This window comes from Pogona vitticeps, chromosome 6, assembly GCF_051106095.1.
Source record: "Pogona vitticeps strain Pit_001003342236 chromosome 6, PviZW2.1, whole genome shotgun sequence".
Taxonomy (NCBI): Eukaryota; Metazoa; Chordata; class Lepidosauria; order Squamata; family Agamidae; genus Pogona; species Pogona vitticeps.
In genome coordinates, this window is record NC_135788.1 from 35,214,460 (window position 1) to 35,235,136 (window position 20,677).

Consider the following 20,677-nt stretch of genomic DNA (forward strand, 5'->3'; position numbering starts at 1 on the left):
GGGAAGGAGAGCAAAGAGGGGGCCAGCCTGGCCTCCCATGGGAGGGAGTTCTAACAGCTTGTGAGCAGCAATAGAGGAGGCCCTCTCTTGCATCAAACACATCTGCATCAAACACATCTGTGAAGATGGTGGGGCCAAGAAAAAGGCCTCCCCTGATGATCGTAAAACTCAGGCAGGCTTATAAAGGGAGATATGGTCTTTCAGGTAGCTTGAACCCAACTCATTTAAGGTTTTATAGATCAAAAAGAGCACTTTGAATTGTGCACAGAAATGTTTCTTTCATGTTCCGTACGAGACTCGCTTTTATTTATTTATACTGTAAGCATCAGTGTATCTATTTTATACCTGTGTCTATCACTTCAGACTAGGGCTAATACAGTGTAATAAATCAATGCATGACTTCTTTGGAGTTTTCAGAAAAGCATTTCAAAACATGATTGTGAAATGTCATTAAAAAGATAATGGAATAAGAATCTTTATCAAACCAATTGCCTGGGAAAAACTTAATAGTATTTTATTTTAAAAGTTGTTTTAATGTTTCTCAAAGCAGATACTTTTAGGGTGCTAACCAATCTGGTTGGAGGAACTGGACTAAGTTAGGGTCTTGATTAGCATTCACAAGACACTTAGCCAAATGCATTGAGAGCATTTCCTTTGAAGTTAGTCTTGATATGCTTTAAAAATATTTAGCTGTAGTTTTATACATAATTAAAGAAACTGGGCTTACAAACTTTATCACTTCAGTCACCAAGAATTATTGCTACAAATGGATATTATGTTTATTTTACATATATTTCTAAGGTTTTCATAGAGTTGAAACAATCTCTTCTCTGTACATTTTCTTGTCAGGTAGCCATATTATTGACAATTTAACCCCCCTACACACACCCCAACTTTATGCACCCAGTTCAAGCTGCCATGCTCATAAACGCTTAAGGTGTAATAAATGTGTATTTACTTTTCCAGTGCCACGAGACTTTGTTGTTCTACCACTCTGAAGCCAATGGTGGTAAAAGAAGATAAGACTGCAACCAAGAAATCAGAAGACTGAGTCTTGGAAGGGCAGAAATGAAGGAATTAGAAAATATTATCAAGTATAAGGATGTTTCACTGGAGACAGAGACTGAGCTCATCTGTACTCTTGTATTCTCGATCAACATGCATGGGTGTGAAAGCTGGACAATAAAGAAAGCTGACATTTAAAAAAATTGTTTCATTTGAAATGTGGTGCTGGAAGAGAGCTGTGTGAATGCCTGGACTGCCAGAAAGATGAACGAGTGGGTCCTAGAGCAAATCAAGCTTGAAATGTCTCTGGAAGCAAAAATGATGAAACTGAGATTGTCCTAATTTGAGCACATCTGACAAGATTTTTTGGAAAAGACAATAATGCTGGGAAAAGTTGAAGGCAGCAGGAAAAAAGAAAGACCAAATACAGTGGTACCTCGCTAGATGACGACCCTGCTGTACGATGAAACTGCATTACGATGACTTTTTGCAATCGCTCTAGGGATTCGCAAAACAGTCATTCCTATGGGGGAATTCTGCTTGACGATGATGAGGTCTGTGCTTCACGGACTGTTTATTCACAAGACGACGATTTTTTTCCAACGATTGTTGGCTTCCTAAAATGGCTGCCCTGTCTTTTTCGGACCCATGCTGCACAGGGCAGCCATTTTAACAGCTGATCGGCATTCGCAAAATGACTTCCCTATGGGCGATCTTCACTGGACAACAAGGTAATTTCCCATTGGAACACATTAAACTGAGTTTCAATGCATTCCAATGGGGAAAGGCTTTTCGCATGACGACGACTTCACTTAACAGCGATTTTCACAGAACGGATTATCGTCGTCATGCGGGGCACCACTGTATGAGATGGTTTGACTTCCTAAAGTAAGCCACATGTTTGAGTTTGCAACAGCTGAGCTCCTCCTGTTGAGGAAAGGACATATTGAAGATATCTCATTCGTAGGGTCACCATAAGTCGGGGGCATTTTGACAACGCACCACTACCACAACAGAAGAGTTTCTTTGGGGGAGGAAAAACTACAGATTGGGGCTGTGGAACTCTGGGCTGATTCTCAATCTCCCTTAAAATGACCCTTCCATCCATCAAGGAACTGCTACCGCCCCCCCCCCCCCATACTAACCCTATTGCTGGACCAAAATGGTCCGGATGAATGTGGATCAGGATCAAGCATGGGTGCTATCACCCGTACATCATTTGCCAGGAAATAGTTCATACTCAAATGTGCCACAAGCAGTCCAAAATGTGAGGGACATTTCTCCCTTGAATGGCATGAGTGAACAGAACAGTTTTGGTTATACACAGATTTAAAATATATATATATAATTATTCCAATAAATAAATATTCAATAAATACTGTGTCCCTGGCCACCCAGGACCCCATGAGTTCTAAACAGAAGGCATCAGAGGGGTCTACTTGCCCCCAGGGGGGGTCATAAGGACCTTTAAGGTTCATTACTGTACTGTACAGAAAGGACTGTAAATGCTATGGAAGAGAACTGAGATAGAGAAAACTGTTCTGTGTCTGTCTGTCTGCCCCTCCCTCATGTCAATCACCTTGTTTATGCTTTGTAGTTATGGTTTTGGGGACATAAGAGTTATACACGGATTTTGAATTACACAGGGGTCTGGTGCCCCTAAACCCAGCATTGTTGAAGGGTGAAGTATATACAGTGGAACCTCTACTTAAGAACTTAATCCGTTTTGGAATGGTGTTCTTAAGTTGAAACGTTCTTAAGTTGAAGCAAAATTTCCCATAGGAATGGACTGAAAGCCAATTAATCCGTTCTGGCTGTTTTTTTGTTATGTAGAGGTGCCTTCGTACATTGAAGCATTAGTTCCCATAGGAACTAATGCAAAGCTGGTTAATACGTACTCTACCACTAAGGGGAGAAATTTTTTTTAACCTAAGATGACCTAAGGTTAAAAAAAGAGCAGGAAAGGTTTTTTTTCCTGTTCTTATCTTGGATTTCTGTTCTCAAGTAGAAGCAAAATTTAGCAAATGGAGCTGTTCTTAAGTTGGATTGTTCTTAAGTAGGGACATTCTTAAGTAGAGACCCCACTGTATGCCCATGTGATCATGCCCTGGATGAAATTCAGAGTCTGTTGTTCTGGATGTTGAGTGAGAAGACTACAATGTGTTGCTATTTAGGAAATTTGTAACGTATCAGTTCCTTTATCCAATTGCTGCATCAAAGAATAACATCTTCTACAACTCCAGACCCATAATACAAAAAATTCAAGCTTTGGAATAAAATTGCTGTGAATTCCACACATAGGCAAAGAGGAATCCTGTCTGTACTGGTAGGGCATGCTACGAAACATGACAATGGTCACTGAAATAATTTAAAGATCAAACTAGAGAACATCATCAGTTCTGGATGTTGCAGCAGTGCTCTCTGAAGAAATAAATAAAATATTTCTTATTATGTAAGCATAAGCTTATTTCACCCCGGCATGTTGCAAACAATCTTGTTTTGTTTGGTGCTTGGTCATTGTGAGGAAAATACAGGTTAAATTTGCAGTTTCAGTGCTCATAAAATTGCATATGGCTTTAAAAATACATGTGGCTTTAAAGAAGAATCATTTAGTTTGGTTCTTTACAATGCATTGCAAGTTTAACAGACTTGTTAATCCTGCTTCCAGAACTTTGTTTTCTGGCTGGAATATATTGGCGTTTTTGAATCCTCAAATGCTGCCTTTAGTAGGTTTGGCTGGGAGTTATATTTCTGAGCTGAGGTGACTATCAGTTTGTCCAGCATTCAAAGGGAGTTCTGCCTTTCTGCTCAGGGCCCCACCCCCTATCTGTTGGAGTCAGGCAATCTGTTGAAAGCAGTGAATCTGTGGAGGCCTATTGCTGAAGCAGTTATGTTTTGTCTGTTTGCTGTTTGATCTCTTCAGAACTGTAAGCAAAGTAAATGTTTCTTATTCTTTCTTTTACCAATGTTCTCAGAGTGACTTATTAAGACTGTAAGTGCCAGTTGAGGAGAGAGAGAAAAAGGACTGTTCTAGAGGAATTCTACCAAAATTCAAAACTCTTCAATAAAATGTGTAGGAAACCACTTGAATAAAGAAGACATTTCAGATTAGATTTCCTTCATTCTGTTTTCTGAGGGCTGGGCACTGTCTTCCAGTATTTCATCACAAACCAGAATTTCTCCCATTACTAAGCCTTGTTCCATAGGAGTTTGTAAGATTTAGTGGAATTAACAGCAAAGCTGTGGCATATGCAGCTCATCCATTATTACTGTGTCCTAGAGAGCAGCTGTCTTCTAACTAAAAAAACTGATTTATAGAGGTAAATCCCCTTGAAGGAATCTGGTGCTAGCAAGCTTCCAAGAAATTTTAAATATTTATTTGGGGAAATATTTATGTTATATCATCTATTAAAATATAGGTAAACATATCTGTTAAGTATGGATAGAACCCATGTAGCTGACATCTGATCAGAGCTTAGCAAAGTTCCCCCTTTTTTTGGACCAGACCTTCTAGAATCTCTAACTAGTGGGGTCCATACTAGTTGTGGCATTCTAGAACGTGTTTTTTCCCCTCCCGCTTCAGACCAGCTAACATAGAGTATATTTTTTTCTGCATGCTTGGTTGTTTTGAATTACATAGCTCTCTGTGACAACAAGGCTTTATCCATTCTGCCTAAATAGAAAGCAGAACACTTGCTTCTGTTGCTAGCTATTCCCAACATCTGGAAGTGATTAGTCTGTGGGTCAAGACAGAAGAGCCAGAAAATAGCTGATGTTGCCAACAGCCCTGAAAATCCACAAGGCAGTGTTAATAAAACTGTCAGAGGAGCCATCTGTCCCTCAAAAGTATTGCCTTCAGCAGTGCTGCAGTCTTTCCCAGCAGTCATATATGTACAAGAACAACAGGCAGCTAGTTGACAGAGGTAAACACAGTGGCTAAACAAAAGTCTCACTGGCAGTCAGAAGATGTGGGGACAGTAACAAGTGGAGGATGCTGACTATTTTACAGTCCCTCATGCAACCCAACCATATTATAGAGAAATACTAGCATGCCTATTTGTTTACGCCCCTTACTGACCAATTAGCAAACCCTCTATCTTCCCAGGCTAAGAAGACCCTTCCTCTTTCTTTGCTTAATCAGCATGCTTTATTATTCTTTGTTCTGAGCATCAGTAAAGTGGTTGTTACCAGGATGAAGAATAGGGCACAAGCGTATGGGCCATTTTCTTAGCTCTGTGGGCTGAGACAGGGATCCATTCTATTTTTGCTTCTTATTTTTTCTTTCATCTGTTCCCCTCTGATGTTTTACGAAATCTACAGAAAGCAGTGAGTAAAATGCGTATATTTTTCTTTTTTCAACCTTAAAGTTCTGTCTGACTCATTATTGTGCTCTTTATAGTAAGGGAGGCTTTGAAAAGTTGCAATTATTTCTCACTCCTAGATTACTGTCCTTCTATTAAACAACTAGGAAAACTAAAGATATTCCTACTGCTACAAATTCCTTAGAGGAAAAGTGGTTTAATAAAACTGGTTGAAGAGGCTTGGTGAATTTGAGGTGGCCAGCAGCTGAAGAACAGAATTTTAAGCTGTGAATGTATACATTCTTTCCTGGGAGTAAGACTCAGTGGGGCTTTTAAGTAAATAAGCATAAGATTAGGCTACACTCTGTACCTCCATGTGCAACAGGATTGTTGAAACTGATTCATAGATAGACAACCAAGCACAACATGACCATGACCATCATACCTCTGAGGCAAGATCCCAGCCCAAACAGGAAGAATCTCCTGTAGCCCTAAAGGATCCAGGGACTCCTTTGGGTGACTGGCTATTCCAGAGCCCGAGAATACATAATGGCTGGCAAAACAGTACAAGTTAAAGTTGTAGTCACTCCACCATAAATAGTGACTGCATGTAGAACAGAAGGTTTCTACTTCCCAAAATGGGTTACAGTAGGAGTTACGCTTAGAAAAGAATTTGTCAGGAACTAAAATCTGGGACAGGAACCAGCGTGGGTATATTGCACATCGATCCCTGCTATAAAGGAGCGCTAGTATGCACAGCTTTGCTGTATATTATTATGCGACACCTACACTCCGGTTATGGTGCCATGTGCCCTGATTTACCGAGGCTAACCTTTGACTGAAAGGCATATTTTATTTGGAGAGTGGTCCGATATAAATCTGAAGACAATGTTTAGCGATGAAGATGGAAAACAAGGACCTTTAGTTTGCTTGCCAACATTTTAGCACAGTAGGCAGTAGCCTTGGGACTAACAGTTTCATGGGCACCACTATGGTGAGATGTGTTAGTCCTCAAATTATAATACTGATTATATTGAAATGTGCATCTAGCCATATAAATTGATATATGCAAATCTTAAGCAGATCAGTGCCCTTTTTGCCTTCTTTTTGGGGGTGGGGAGTGGAGTGGGGGTAATGCAGAAATGGCTATCCTAACCCAGCAGCAACAGATACCCACTGGGACTGCTGGGGCACAAGGTGGAGTCATCATGAGATGTGGGGGCAGCTATTAAACCCTCCTTTCCCCCTGCCTTTCTCAGTTGGAGAGGAGCTGGGATTCACCAGGTAGCATCTCATCTGCTCAGACAGTAGAGCCACCCTGGCCCTATCCTGCTAGTTGAATTGCTTTTGGCAAGGATAAATCCAAGGAAAGATAATAAGGTGCAGGTGTCAGCTCTAGTCCTTGGTCTTGGTTTACCTGAAAGCCAAGAAAGGTGAAGCGCATATAAAGATGGTCATGTGAGGAAAAAGGAACACACTGTGGCTCCCATAGGACTTGGTTTGAGTAGCATTGTCCAGAAACCAGTAACGGAAGTAGAAAAATACTCTGTAATCATTGCTGCTTCATATTATGTGATACATTGCTTCTGCTGCTTGAGGACTGTTTTCTATAACAGCAAATGATCAATGTATCCCAATGGGAAGTCTCGCTTTTCGAACTGGGTCTGTGACAAAAGAGATGAAGAATCCAACACATGGATATTTCTCCTGCTAGGCCCGGCTCTCTGATCCTCAGCCTCACTGTCTTTGTATTGTTCATACTAAACAGTCCGGAGAATAGGTATCCCCAGCTGAAACCGTAGCTCAGTTCTGAAAGGATGAAGAGCAATGCTGGGAAGTGCTGTTTAGAAGGAAAAGAGACCTCTTGGCAGCAGTTGACTCTTACGATTGGTGGCACCGGCAGCAGCTGATGGCCACAGCGTTAGATGGGACAGAGAGCAAAGCCAACTATATCTGGTTTGCTACTGAAATGCCTCCTCTATGAGGCCTAAACACCCTTCAATGACCACTCCCTGGTTTGAAGGACCTGGATGGGCAGTTCATTACCTACCCCCAAAGTAGAGGCATCTATAGTTGGAGCAGAAGATCCAGATGCCAATCACACACAAACACACACCCACAGACACAGGCAGGCATTCACTCACTCAAACATTGCCTCAGCCAAGCTTCATTCAAGGATTCACTAGATGCGTCACTGGTTCCATATCTAGAAGACATGCAAAGGAAAAGACAGTGTATTCTAACATGATCCTGCCTCTGTCCACATTTGGCAAATCAGCTTTGTGAGTGGTTAATAAGGTTTTGTATGTACTTTTGATGTCTTGGGCATAGAACACCGTAAGATCTGGAGGTAAAATATTGTAAGAGGAAGAAATACTGTATGTATTTGACCTTAACATCTGATCTGACTCATGTTCACTTTTATAACTCATCAGCTGGGGAGCAGAAAAATACACCTTATTCCCTCTTCTCTCTTTTCCTCTTCCACATACTCACACAGAGTGTGAGGCTAGTGCTTCAGCAGCAGGGGAACAGATACAAGGCTCTGACCATGTCGTAAGGGTGTTGGAATTTTACAGCCTGGAATTCTACCTGTAGTTTGAATGATTCAGAGGGACTTTTCTAAGCTGGGGTGACTGTCAATCTGTCCAGCAATAACCAATTGTTCCCTCCTGCATCTGACTTCAGAGAGAACCCCACCTTTCTGCTGAGTGCTCTTTCTCTTTTCCTCTGTTGGTGTCAGTTCATTTGTTTGCTGTTGATCTGTTCAAAACTGTAAGTAATGAAACATTTTTGTACTTTCTCCTACCTATGTACCAGTTCTACTACAAATGTCTCAGAGCGAGTTATTGATACTTTAAATGCCAGTTAATGAGAAAACAGTGGACTCTGGGGAACTCATAGCTATTCTCTAATGGAGTCTTTGTACTTCTGCTACACAGCAAAGCAAATTTTACTAGAAATTCAAAACTCTGCAACGTAAAGTTTATTGTGAAGTATTGAGACTGAAGATTGCAGCCTCTCACCCTCACATGCTTTGTTTTTGCACTCAGACCTTATCTGACTGCATGGCACAAAATTGTCAGAAGTAAATAGAGCTCAGCAAAGCTACTCTTTGACCAAGCAATCTGGATTATTCTAGTAGCTGCAGAAAGTAACTGTTCCAAGATTTGCAGGTAGGCAACTACTGAATTCAAATCCACACATTTAGTGCAAATGCTAAGTTATAGAATAAGACTAGGATTTCATGTTCTGTATGTGGCATGTCCCCTCTGTTTTAAGGGGGGGGCATGCTTGCTTAGTTCTAAGAAACAGATTTTTGCTTAATATTTGCTGATGACTAAGAGACTGCAGCACCTAAAGCATGACTCTGCATATTTATCTGTATAGTGGTTATTCAGCTGATCTAATTAATTCTTTCAAGGAATTCTATTAATTTTGCTTCTGCCAGTCACCTGCAACAAGACATTACTGCCATAATTTTTGGGACCCATCCCATAATCTACATTTTCACCGAGTGTTTTGTTTGAAAAGCTTGAAAAGATTCTGCAAGTTCATTTGGCTGGACACACTTCCCAAGCACTTACGATCCAGAGACCTGATAAGGTTATGTTTTTGTTCACCAGAACTCTGTAAGCACACTTTCCTGATGAGTGGAACAATGCAAAACACTAGCAGATTGATGGCAAAAGTGCTGCATCTTATCAGGGTGACCTTCAGCTGCCATTACTAAGTGGGATGGAAGTTTATTCTTTAGAGTAAAGGAAGGGCTGTACAATCTCAGGCTGACTTCAGCCAGCCCACTCTTTGTTGCAATTTTTTGAATTTCCGGGTTAAAATTCTTTTCTTTTTCTGCTATGCAGTAGAAGTATGGAGACTCACAGAGGAGAATAGCTAAAAGTTCCCCAGATAGTCCACCATTTTCTCATTAACAGGCACTTAAGGTATCAGTAACTCATTCTAAGACTTTAGTAGTAGAAAGAGTAAAAACATTTCTGTACTTACAGTTCCTTGAAATCACAGATTTATCTATGCCACTTTCTTTACTGCACTCATACTAATTAATCAACTGAACAGATCAATAGCAAACAACTGTCACCAATGGACTAAACAGAGGGGGAACCATTCAGCAGAAAGGTGGGGCTGTCTTAAAATTCAAAGGCTGGATAGAATAATTGGTTAGTGATGGAAAGACAATCACCCCAGCCCAAAAAAGTCCTTCTCCATCACACAAACTACAGGCAGCACATGTGGTTGCATACAAAACTCCAACACTTTGGTTACTTATGTATGACTGTCCCTAATCTTAGGCAGAACGAGGTGATCACTAAAGAAAGAAGATGACATGTAACTGGAGTGGAGAGCAGTGGCAATCCTATGGCTGTTCTTTCCAAATAATTTTTAAAATTTAATTCATTATGGGTTTTTTGCTTTGATGAAATCATTAAACACTGTCAGTCATTACTATGTCTTTTACAAATGCACCACTCCCCATCTGCTGCTAGAAAGCTTGCACATATGCACAGACGCCACACAAGAGCACCACTAACAACAGAGTGCCATCAGTTTCCAAGAGCATTTTTCAAGTCTCTGAAAGTCTCTGAAAGTCTCTGAAAGTCCAAGTTAAAGTTCTTTAGCCTCCAGCCTTACCAAGTTAAGGTTCCTTAGCCTCCAGCCTTACTTTCCTATATGGCTCTACTCATCACAGCAAATAATTTCTTACTACAGCAAATAATTTCTTACTACACCCACCATCTCCATCTCCACAACTGAGAATTAGTGGCTTCTGGTCTCCCATGGATAATATAGTTTAACAAACCTGCTTAGAACTTTGAGTTTGGAGCAAAATCAGTTTCTGATATCATGCAGAGGGTTAAGTCAAATGCTTTGCAAGCTCCGCAAAATGGATAATTCTGTAGAAACTACCAAAGAGTCAGATACTGAATCATACTGAAATCTTACTGAAACATAAATGGCAAAGTTTGTTTTATTGTCATATAATGAAGTGATCTCTAATTAATTCCACAACAACAAAATTTGTCAGTCTGCTGTCTCATCATGCTTGCTTGAAAATTCTTTTTCTCATCTTATGCTTTCAAATGGTTTTTCAAATAGTCTATCTCAGCACTTGTTTTAATGAGATAGTTCATTTAAAAAGCAAAAAGCAAAGCATGCTACCTATATACCACCCATAGTGCTTAACACTCTCTCTGGGCAGTTATAATGTAATTATGCAGGCTACACATTGCCCCCTCCCAGCAAGTTGGGTACCCACATTACTAACCTCAGAAAGATAGAAGGCTGAGTTGAATCTCAAGCTGGCTACACAGGATTTAACCCGGGTTGGAAGCAGAGTTTTGGCTATCTTTTAATGTGAGAACCTATTGTCTGTAGCCGTATCTGTTTTTCATTTATGTTATGAGCCTTCGTGGGGCTGGATGCTTGGAGAAAGGTGGGATATAAATAAATATAATTTTGGGGGGCCACATTTAGAAAAAGCTGCTCTTTGTTTCCTAACCACTCCCAATGTATGATTGTTATTAATATTATATTTTAAGGGTGTTAAAAACAGTCCAACATGCTTCCTACAGAATAAAATATATCCCTTAATTAAATCTTTTAAATACAGTGCCCAGTGTCTATACCATGATAGATCATTTGGAGGGAAAAATACAACACTTGGCTTATTCCTGCTTATTTCTTTTATTGTTAAAAAGCTCTGAGAAAGTACAGCACAGAATATAGATGTTGTCTACTTAGAATTAAATCCCATTGAGTTTAATGGAGCTTTCTCCCAAATCAATAGGTACAGGACTGCAGTTTTGATTTCCGGCAAGCCCATCTTTGCCAATGATACAATAGACAAAACCTTTAGCTCCCTGAGGTATCTTTTGCACACTACAACCAGAGCAGTTGAAGGCCACTAAGTAGGAAAAAAAGCCACCAAAATCTGTGATGGTAAGAAACACATTGCTTATGCATATGTGCAGAATGCAGATCCTTTTGAGAACATTATTAACTATTAATTGTGCTGTCAAGTAGTTTCTGCAATGCAAATAGCTGTAGGAATCTTTGATATTTTATTTCATAATTAATTCATGCTCGTTTATCAGTTTTAAATATTGCTTTCTAAGAAAACACTGATGTGAAATGTAACATCCTTCCATTGTATATCCAACCAGCCCAATTCTTAGAACCCGGTGCTAAGAATTGCTTAGAAAAAAAGGCGTTGAGGTGTGTGATATTGAAGAACACACTGAATCAGTGCATGTGCAAAGTACAACAGAAAAAAATGAGCCATTCCTCCTTACTCCTGATCTTTCCTATGTTAGAAATAATGTTAGCTGAGCAATCTCAACGTGTGGCAGCATTATAGAAGGCATTAAATATAACCATTTCCCATTTGCTCAGCTGTGTGGAAAAAATTATGTCCTTAGTTATTTTAAGTACAGTTCCCATTTTTAGCTCAGTGTAAGTGATGATGATAATATAGATCTGATTAGTCTAGATCTAGTTTTATATGCTATCAGGTTGCCTCCAACTTATGGTGACCCTATGAATGAGCAATTTCCAAAATGTTTACTCCTCAAAAACACTACTCAGCTTTTTGCAAACTCAAGCCTGTGGGTTCCTTTAGTGAGTCAATCCATGTTGTATTTTGATCTTCCTCTTTTCCTGCTGCATCCAGCCTTTCCCAGCATTATTGTCTTTTCCAGAGAATCTATCATGTCTTCTCATAATGTGCCCAAAGTAGGACAACTTCACTTTCAACATTTTTGCCTCCACAGATAGTTCAAGCTTGATTTGATCTAGGACCCACTTGTTCATTTTGCTGGCTAGATCAGTAGTCCCCAACATTGGGTCCCCAGGAGATCATGGACTAAAACTCCCAGAAACCTTCACTACTAGCTGTGCTGGCAAGGATTTCTGGAAGTTGTAGTCCAGGAACATCTGGGGAACCAAGGTTGGGAATCATGGGGCTAGGTACAGATAAACAGTGAACAATTATGGGGCAGAATACAATTGGGGGAGTATGCCGTGGTGGAAGAGGGAGGAAGAAATGTAACGGAAAAAGTGGTGAGGTGAAATCCTTTAAGAAAAAAAGGGGGGAAATCCCAAGCCCCACAAAACTTGTATGGCCCAGAAAAACTCTCCATGTGTCATGTGTGCTGTATGAAATGTTCATACAGTATACATACAAACCTTAACAGGAATAGAAGCAATCACTTCAGCTGTGGTGCTGATTTTCTGCTTCCCTTAGTACAATAAAATGTTATTTCATCCTTAGAATCATGGAATCATAGGAAAGCAAAGTCGGAAGGGGCTTACAAGGCCATCAAGTCAAACCCTCTGCTCAATGCAGGAATACAATCAAAGCATATCTGCCAGGTGCTTACCCAGGTTTTTTTTTAATGCCTCCAGTGTTGGAGCACTCATCAACTCCTGAAGTAACTGGGTCCACTGTCATACTGCTCTAACAGTTAGGAAGTTTTTCCTGATATTCAACCAAAATCTGGCTTCCTTTAACCTGAACCCATTGTTGCATATCCTGCACTCTGGGATGATCAAGAACACATCTTGCCCCTTCTCTGTAAGACAGCCTTTCAAATATTTCAAAAGTGCTATCATATCACCTCTCAACCTTCTTTTCTCAAAGCTGAACAGGACCAATTCTTCTAGCCTTTCCTCATAAGGCTTGGTTTCCAGCCCCCTGATCATCCTTGTTGCCCTCATCTGAACTTGTTCCAATTCGTTAGCATCCTTCTTGAAGTGTGGTATCTAGAATTGGACACAATACTCGAGGTGAGGCCTAACCAGTGCTGAATAGAGGGAGGCTAGCACCTTGTGGGATTTGGAAACTAGACTTCTATTAATGCAGCCTAAAATAGCATTAGCCATTTTTGTAGCCACATCAAACTGTTGGCTCATATTTAGCTTATGCTCTACCACAATTCCAAGATCCTTCTCACTCATAGTTTTGTTGAGCCATGTATCCCCCATCTTGTAACTGTGCAATTGATTTCTTTTTCCGAGGTGCAGTACTTTGCACTTATCCCTGTTGAATTTCATTCTGTTGCTTTCGTCCCAGTGCTCCATCCTGTCAAGGTCACTTTGAATTTTGTTTCTGCACACTTTTGTATCATCTGCAAATTTAACAAGCATTCCCTGTGCTCCCTCATCCAAGTCATTAATAAAAAATATTGAAGAGCACTGGGCCCATCCATGACTCTTCTTAGCCAGGTTTTACCTGGCTTCTGGCTCTATTCACTTGGTGCCCATTTCTACCATCAACTGGCTCAGAAACACTTCAACCCCCCTTTCTTCATCCTGTCTACTTGGCAACTGTGACATCACAAGGCCCTACCTCTGTTCTGCCCTAGCCAGGAAAATGTCTAAGGCAATGGTTCCCAACTTTGGGTCCCCAGACGTTCTTGCACTAAAATTCCCACTGGCTAGGATTTCTAGGAGCTGTAATCCAAGAATATCTTGGACTACATGACCCAAGGCGGGGGAAGCACTCGTCTAAGGCATTGGGTCAGCCTTGATGCATACCATGTTTGAGTAGAAGCATCTTTGCATTGCCTTATTCTTGAATAATTCGCCTGGATCAACAAGCAATCATTCAGTTTAAGTCTTTGACCTTTTCTGGTCCACCCTGATAGGATTTTGCATTGGTGAACAACAGTGTTCAGAAAAGTCCATCATAGCTCTGTGGTTTAGGCATCTGGCTGTGGAGTTAGGGGTTGGGAGTTTGATTCCCCCACTGGGCCTCCTTGACAGGGGCTGGACTCGTTGATCAATAGGGTTCCTTCCAGCTCTCCTGTTCAAAGTATTCAAAAGTTGTATTTTTCAGGTGGCCTTTTAAAGCAAACAAGACTTTATGCTAAGAGAATGCCACCATCTGGCTCGGATTGTATAACTGCTACATTTTGTTTGTAATGAAGTTTATTATCTCTCACTGAGTAAAAATCCAGCCTCACCTCTACAGTATATCCAACAATCCACTCCCTGGCTTTGTATAAATACATTTTAAGCTAATCTTTCCTTAGTCATTTATTTTCCCAGATTGCTCTCACAGTTCTAATTTTAGTGCACAAATTAGCAAAGCTGACCCACTCGTGTATTAGTAATACTGCTAAATATAAGTCCCTGTCTAATGTTTGAGCAAAAGATCTAGACCAAATAAAGTACAAGGAGAAAAGCCAGATGCTTGCCCTACAGCAGTTCCTTTCAAACATTACAAACCACTGGTAACCTAGTATTAGTGATTCAGTGTGTTTAGGAATTTTAAAACATTTGAGAATGCCTTGGTAGGAACCAAGTTCCATTGAACTCAGTAGGGTTTACTGTGTCACAATTCCAGTCACTGTCTGTTTTGGAAAAAGGTCCTTTCTGGCCTAAAACTGGGTCATGTTCTCCCCAAGTTACATAAACACATGAACTCACATTTACAAATTACATTAAATCACAAATTGGACAAAAAAAATATCACAAATTATATAAAAAGCTCCAAGTGCGTTTATCAAATTGCCATTTGGTGGGCCAACTTTGGAGTCTGGGGAAGAGGCAACATTTCAGCAGAGAGCGAATATGGCTCCTGGAATCTCAGAAGGTGGATACCTCTGCTTTTTTATGTTGAAGACCTAACAATCAAACTGTTTTTTACCTCTCATTCTTATAATCAAGATATTTGACAGAGGCAGTCAGGCTAATTCTTAACAGACTCCTAAGAAGTCAGTTCCATTGATCATACTGGATCTTAGATCTAAGTAAAGACTGAGGAGCCAGTCTAAAGAGAGAGATTGCAGGATTCAAGGCGAAGGAGGTTCTGTGCTGTGATGTAGCAACTGACATTTCTCTGTTCATCACCATCTTATGTCCTCAGAAGTGACTGTCAGGCAGACTTGTGTCTCTTTCATATTTCAGCTTCTGAAGGTTGGTGTATGCTCTTCATGTGTTGAGCTCTTAGCTTTCTTTGAAACCAAAACACAAAGTTCTGTTTAAAGTGAAGCGGCTATTTATGGCCAGTGATGCAAGACAGTACAGTAAATCTCACTCTAAGCACTGCAAGTGGCAGTCAAATAAATTTTGGAAGCTCTTGCTTTTGGTCCTGGGGAACGTTCATTGGCCTAGTTGGTTGTATTAGTGTGTGCTGGATGGAAATGAAACAAGAAGACTGCAAAGAGTACAGACAGTTTGAGAGTGCAAGGGGGGGAACAAAACTTTAATGAAAGTGCAAACAGTACATAGTAACTGTTCCACTAGTGCCCCCACATTTGAATAGCACTCCTTCTGTATTGTATGATATATTCTTTAATCAAGGGTTCTTCCTTGAACGAATTTAAATTCACTTTCCAGGCAAAGCATGGCCCATTGCTACTCAGATATTGAAAAAACAGCTGATGGCATATACATAGGAAGCTGACTAAGTAACACCAAGTCAAATCATTGGTTTATGTATCTCGAGATACTAAGGGAGGCAGCCTTCACTAGCTTGGTGCGTCCCAGATCTGTTGGGCTATAACCCCCATCATCTCTAGGCAAGATGGCCAGTGGCCAGTTGGCTATCATTAATTGTTTTAGGCAACACAGGGTCTATAGTGTCACACTACTGATCTTGACCATTGCTGTCACACTGCTGAATTTCAGCATCAGCGGCGGCTTTAAAAAAAAAGCTGCATGTCACTTTAAGAACAAAGGGCACATGCATCTTGTTTTAAACCAGAATCAAACCCATGGAAGTAAAATCTTGCCTTAAGACAAGGTGCATGTCTCCCACATGCATTAATTTCAAGCACCTTTTAAAGCTACTGAACATGGCCCACTGAAATATGGAGGCACGGTAACAGCACATTCAACCCCAGGTGGGATGGGAGAAGCAGGGGTTTAGTGTGGTCCCCAGTTTGCAAAGCTGTCAGCTGCCATCGTCTGATCTAGTTCAGTACTGGCAACATCTGCCTTCTCTAATCTAGTATCCTCCAGATTTGACTGTACTGTATAGCTATGGCAATAATTAAAACACCATGTTGCGCGGGGATTGTCAGAACTGTAATCCAAGACACGTGGAATACATCAAGTTGGTGGATTTACACTGTTTGGCATAGGGGCTTTAGACATGAGCCTAAATTTGACCTACAGCCCTTCTCTGCAGGATTTACTATATTAAACATGTTTTCTGTATTTTGTTCTGGGGCCAAACCGGATGAGACACTAGCTTCATAATTAGATGACAAAAACATCCACCCCCCCCAAGAAGCAATCATTCAAAGTTGCCAGGCATGCCCAATCAAGGTGATGAAACTCATGGCTATTTTGTTTGCAGTCACCAAAGAAAAGCAAATAAATTGGAAAATTACAGAGCTAAGAAACAGGGTAAACTAATGACTCTAACTTCCTAAGGGAGTTCTTTTGCTAATGACAGGCTCACTGTAACAAATGTTCTGACCTGTGGTTTACTTTCCCATTGATTTACTATCCAAGCATCTCAGCTATTACACGGCACAGTGCTTCCTTCTGCTAACAAAAAAGGGCATCTGTTAGATACTACCCAAGAGTATAATAGCTGTTAAATGTTTGGGCGATTTTACCAGAAAGTATTGCTAGGTTTTATTAAGGTTAATCCAGCTACCCACATATATCTGTTTTACTGGACTGTGCACTAGAGTACATGAGGTGCATTCTAGTTCAAATTTGTCTTTTGTATAACCAGATCTTAACTTAATGTCCTTGGCACAAGACACCTCAGTAACCTGCCTCTCTCACTATTTCTTAGAGTCTGATAACAGAGCTCAGATGGAAGGAGTTCAATAAATTATTCAACTATTCTGCAACACACACACACACACACACACACACACACACAGAGCGAGAGAGAGACAGAGAGAGAGAGAGAAGGGGGTACTATGAATGTTCATTTGGTGCTTTATATATCTGTCTTATCTAAAAGGTAGGAATGCCTTTTAGAGAGTATACATTTGCTTCTGAATGATGAAAAAAATTATACTAGATGGGCCCTCGTTTTATAATTTAATTTGTTCTGAAATGAATGCACAGAATGAATGAATGAGAATAAAGCAGGTGTATTTGGGATTCCTGTCTGGCCCATTTGGGACCCGTATTTTTCGCTTCCATAAGACGCACCTTTCCATAAGATGCACCAATTTTTTAGGAGAAGAAAACAGGAAAATATAATCTGTTTTCTTCGCTCCATAAGACGCACAGACTTTCCACCCCCCTGTTTTGTGGGAAAAAAGTGTGACTTATGGTGCAAAAAATACGGTACCTATCATGGGTGATTAGGGCTGCTAAGCCAATCACATCCCTTTCCCTGAGATTTTGGCCCAAACTCTTGAGTAGACTTGGGATTTCATAGGGAACAGACCTTTCAGCAACAATCACATAATGGCTGAAATCATGTTGCGTAGCTATTCAGATATAATGCCAAGTTATATCTGAAACAGTTAGAGTAGTGGCAATGTGGAAGTGCAGTCCACAAACCACTTCTGCCAGTGAATTGTGCAGTGGTCACAATGGGAATTTTGTGACCAAGTGCACAATCAAATTGCACAATTCCCTGCTTTTTCAGCATAATGACCAGGAAATTTACATGGGCATCACTTTACATTATGCCTGTGCAAAGAGGATTTCAGCCAAGGCATGTGCGCACAAACATGTGTGTGTGATTGATAAAGATTGATAAAGAATATGGAATGATAAATTTCTAAAGCACTGAGGTGGTGCTATCAAGGGTCTGCCTCCCAGAGTCTTGATGGGAGAAATTTGAACACTGAAGCTGACAATCTAGGCGGAAGCAAGTGTGTTACTTAAACCAAAGGTGGAGCAAAAGATAGGCTCTACAGGTAGATTTCTGGGTGATCTGCAGCTATTGACTGAGATTTCAAAGCCTGCGAATGAATCTCAAAACATGAGCTTCAAGACTAAAGCTTGAGACCTGACAACCCTATGCAACGGTGTCAGCAAGAGCTAAACGGACAGCCCATTCTTAATGGCTGCCATTTTCTATCCTGAAAGTCCTGAATCTTGCATTGTTCTAGGGTGAGAGGGGAATGGCAGTTATCAGTAGGAGCTGCTATGGTTTGTTGCAGCTGCTCTCTCCCTCTCTCCCCCCCCCCAATAGTCTGAAATATAATTACAATCTATGAGTATGCCCTATCCAGGAAAATGTCACTAAATCAAGGCCATAAGGGTGCCAAAGATATAAGAGGGAGCCCATTCCAGGGGATTTCCTAGGGGTAAGGTCAAACCCGGAGCTGGCTCTGCAATGCTTTTCCAGAATCCTGGACCCAGAGATCCATCCACTCCATTGTCTTCTTCATTCAGTGATTATACTGCCCATCACTCTTCCACTGGTCAATGAAAGAGACAAAGCACCACTTCCCTCCCACACCAGATGACAGAAGAGGCTAGGCCATTCCTCCCATTACACAAAGTGAGGTGACTGCTTCAGGCAACAGATGTTGAGCATCATAAAAGTGTAACATTACTTTGCTGTTCTTAGATTTTTCTCTGCCAGGGATAGGGAAATTGTACTTGTGGGATTTCTTGTCTGCAGCACCAAAATAAGTGGTTTGAATTTCAGTATTATGCTTTTTGGCTTGTTGGGGAAGTACCATTTGAGGTTATGCTCCAGGTAGCAAAGTATATTGGGCTGGACCTGGAAGGGAGGGCAGACTAGCATGAGAAATAAAATTGCTTCTGAGCATGCACAGAGATCCTATCCATCATCAAGTAACTACAACCCATCCACTACCTCTGGGATATGAGTCAGTTGTTCAAGTTGGCTTGCTGGCAGTGCTGAGTTTCAGCTCTTTAAAAACAAACATATAAACCACTGGGATACTGGAGGCAAACCGGAGAAGTCAATAATGCATGACTGTTCCTCACTAGCTGGTGAATTTCCTTCTAATAGCCACAGCTGCTTGATACATACTGCTCTGATGATTCAGTAAAAAGCCAATGGAAAAAAATCTTTCTTTCCCATGGAAAAAGAACACAAGCAATTACAATATATCAGGCTGTGGGACGGCGACAGAAAAGGAACACAAGGATCGCTGTGCCTTGGCTGAAATCCTCTTTGCACAGGCATAATGTAAAAATGAAAGCAAAGGATTGCTGTGTCTAGATTAATTTTCGTCAAATCTCAAAATGTTTATGACATTCCCTTTAGCAAGTAATGGAAGAAGATGGAATTTTATAGCTTTCATTCCCAGATCAAATTAAATAAAACAAACCTGGAAACAATTTGGATCATAAAATGTACTGAGCTATAGAAAGTATAGGATACCCAGTGTGGTGTAGTGGATAGTCGACGTCTACATTGGTTCAGGCATGCCATAAGAATGGCTGACACTCAGATTCCAAAATATATTCTGTATGGAGAATTAGTGCAGGGAAAGCACCCCAGAGGGAGACCACAGCTGCAATACAAGGATATGTGCAAGTGGGATCTGAAGGCCTTAGGAATGGACCTCAACAGATGGGAAACCTTGACGTCTGAGCGTTCAGCCTGGAGGCAGGCGGTGCATCAGGGCCTTTCCCAATTTGAAGAGACCCTTGTCCAGCAGGCCGAGGCAAAGAGGCAGTCACAAAAGCAGCAAAATCAGGGAGCTGGACAGGGGACAGATTGAATTTGTCTTCAGTGTGGAAGCGATTGTCACTCTTGAATTGGCCTTCTCAGCCACACTAGACGGTATTCCAAGTCCTACATACAAAGCACGTTACCATAGTTTCTCAAGATTGAAGGATGCCTACAGTGGTAGTGGATAGAGTAATGGAATAGGATTCAGGAGGCAGCACATAACAACAAAATATATCTTCTTTGTACTCATGGACTGATTCTAAACCACAGAGGGCTATTTCCTATGGGATAAAATTTCCAGCCCCCTTGGTTTTAAAACACTGGCCTACCCTAATTCTTATCCAGTCAGCACTGTAATGAGCCACATCTTCTGTTAATGAACTTTTAAAGATTTTGAACAAATACGTTATCAGGAAATACAAATACAAAGAAATCAGGAAAAATGCTTCAGAAAAGAAGATCCACAAAGAAACTGAGTTTGTTTCTTTGTGGATCTTCTTTTCTGAAGCATTTTTCCTGATTTCTTTGTTAATTAAAAACTTACCTGTGGCATGGAAATGAACTTCATAGGAAAGTGCCATAGAGTTGAACTCTATATTCCAACAGGAAAAAACTCACACACACCCCCTAAAAAAACACCTCATGCCACACACATATGTACATTTGGATGCATTTTATATTATCTTACTAAAATTTTGATGCACTTTTGCTGGTCACTGTTTTTTCTTGATGTTCAGAACAGCCAAATAAGATGGAACTGATCCAGCAACAC

The 20,677-nt window shown here is 40.7% G+C and overlaps 1 long non-coding RNA gene across 2 annotated transcripts in view; it reads left to right on the forward strand.

Annotated features, from left to right (window-relative positions):
- The window catches only part of LOC140708153 (uncharacterized), a 41,936-nt gene extending 22,070 nt beyond the window's left edge, over nucleotides 1-19,866 (forward strand). For both annotated transcript variants that reach the window (XR_013537212.1, XR_012088312.2), the window contains one exon: nucleotides 967-19,866. This is a non-coding gene — a long non-coding RNA (uncharacterized LOC140708153). The remainder of the gene's footprint in view (nucleotides 1-966) is intronic.
- The last annotated feature ends 811 nt before the right edge of the window (nucleotides 19,867-20,677 follow it).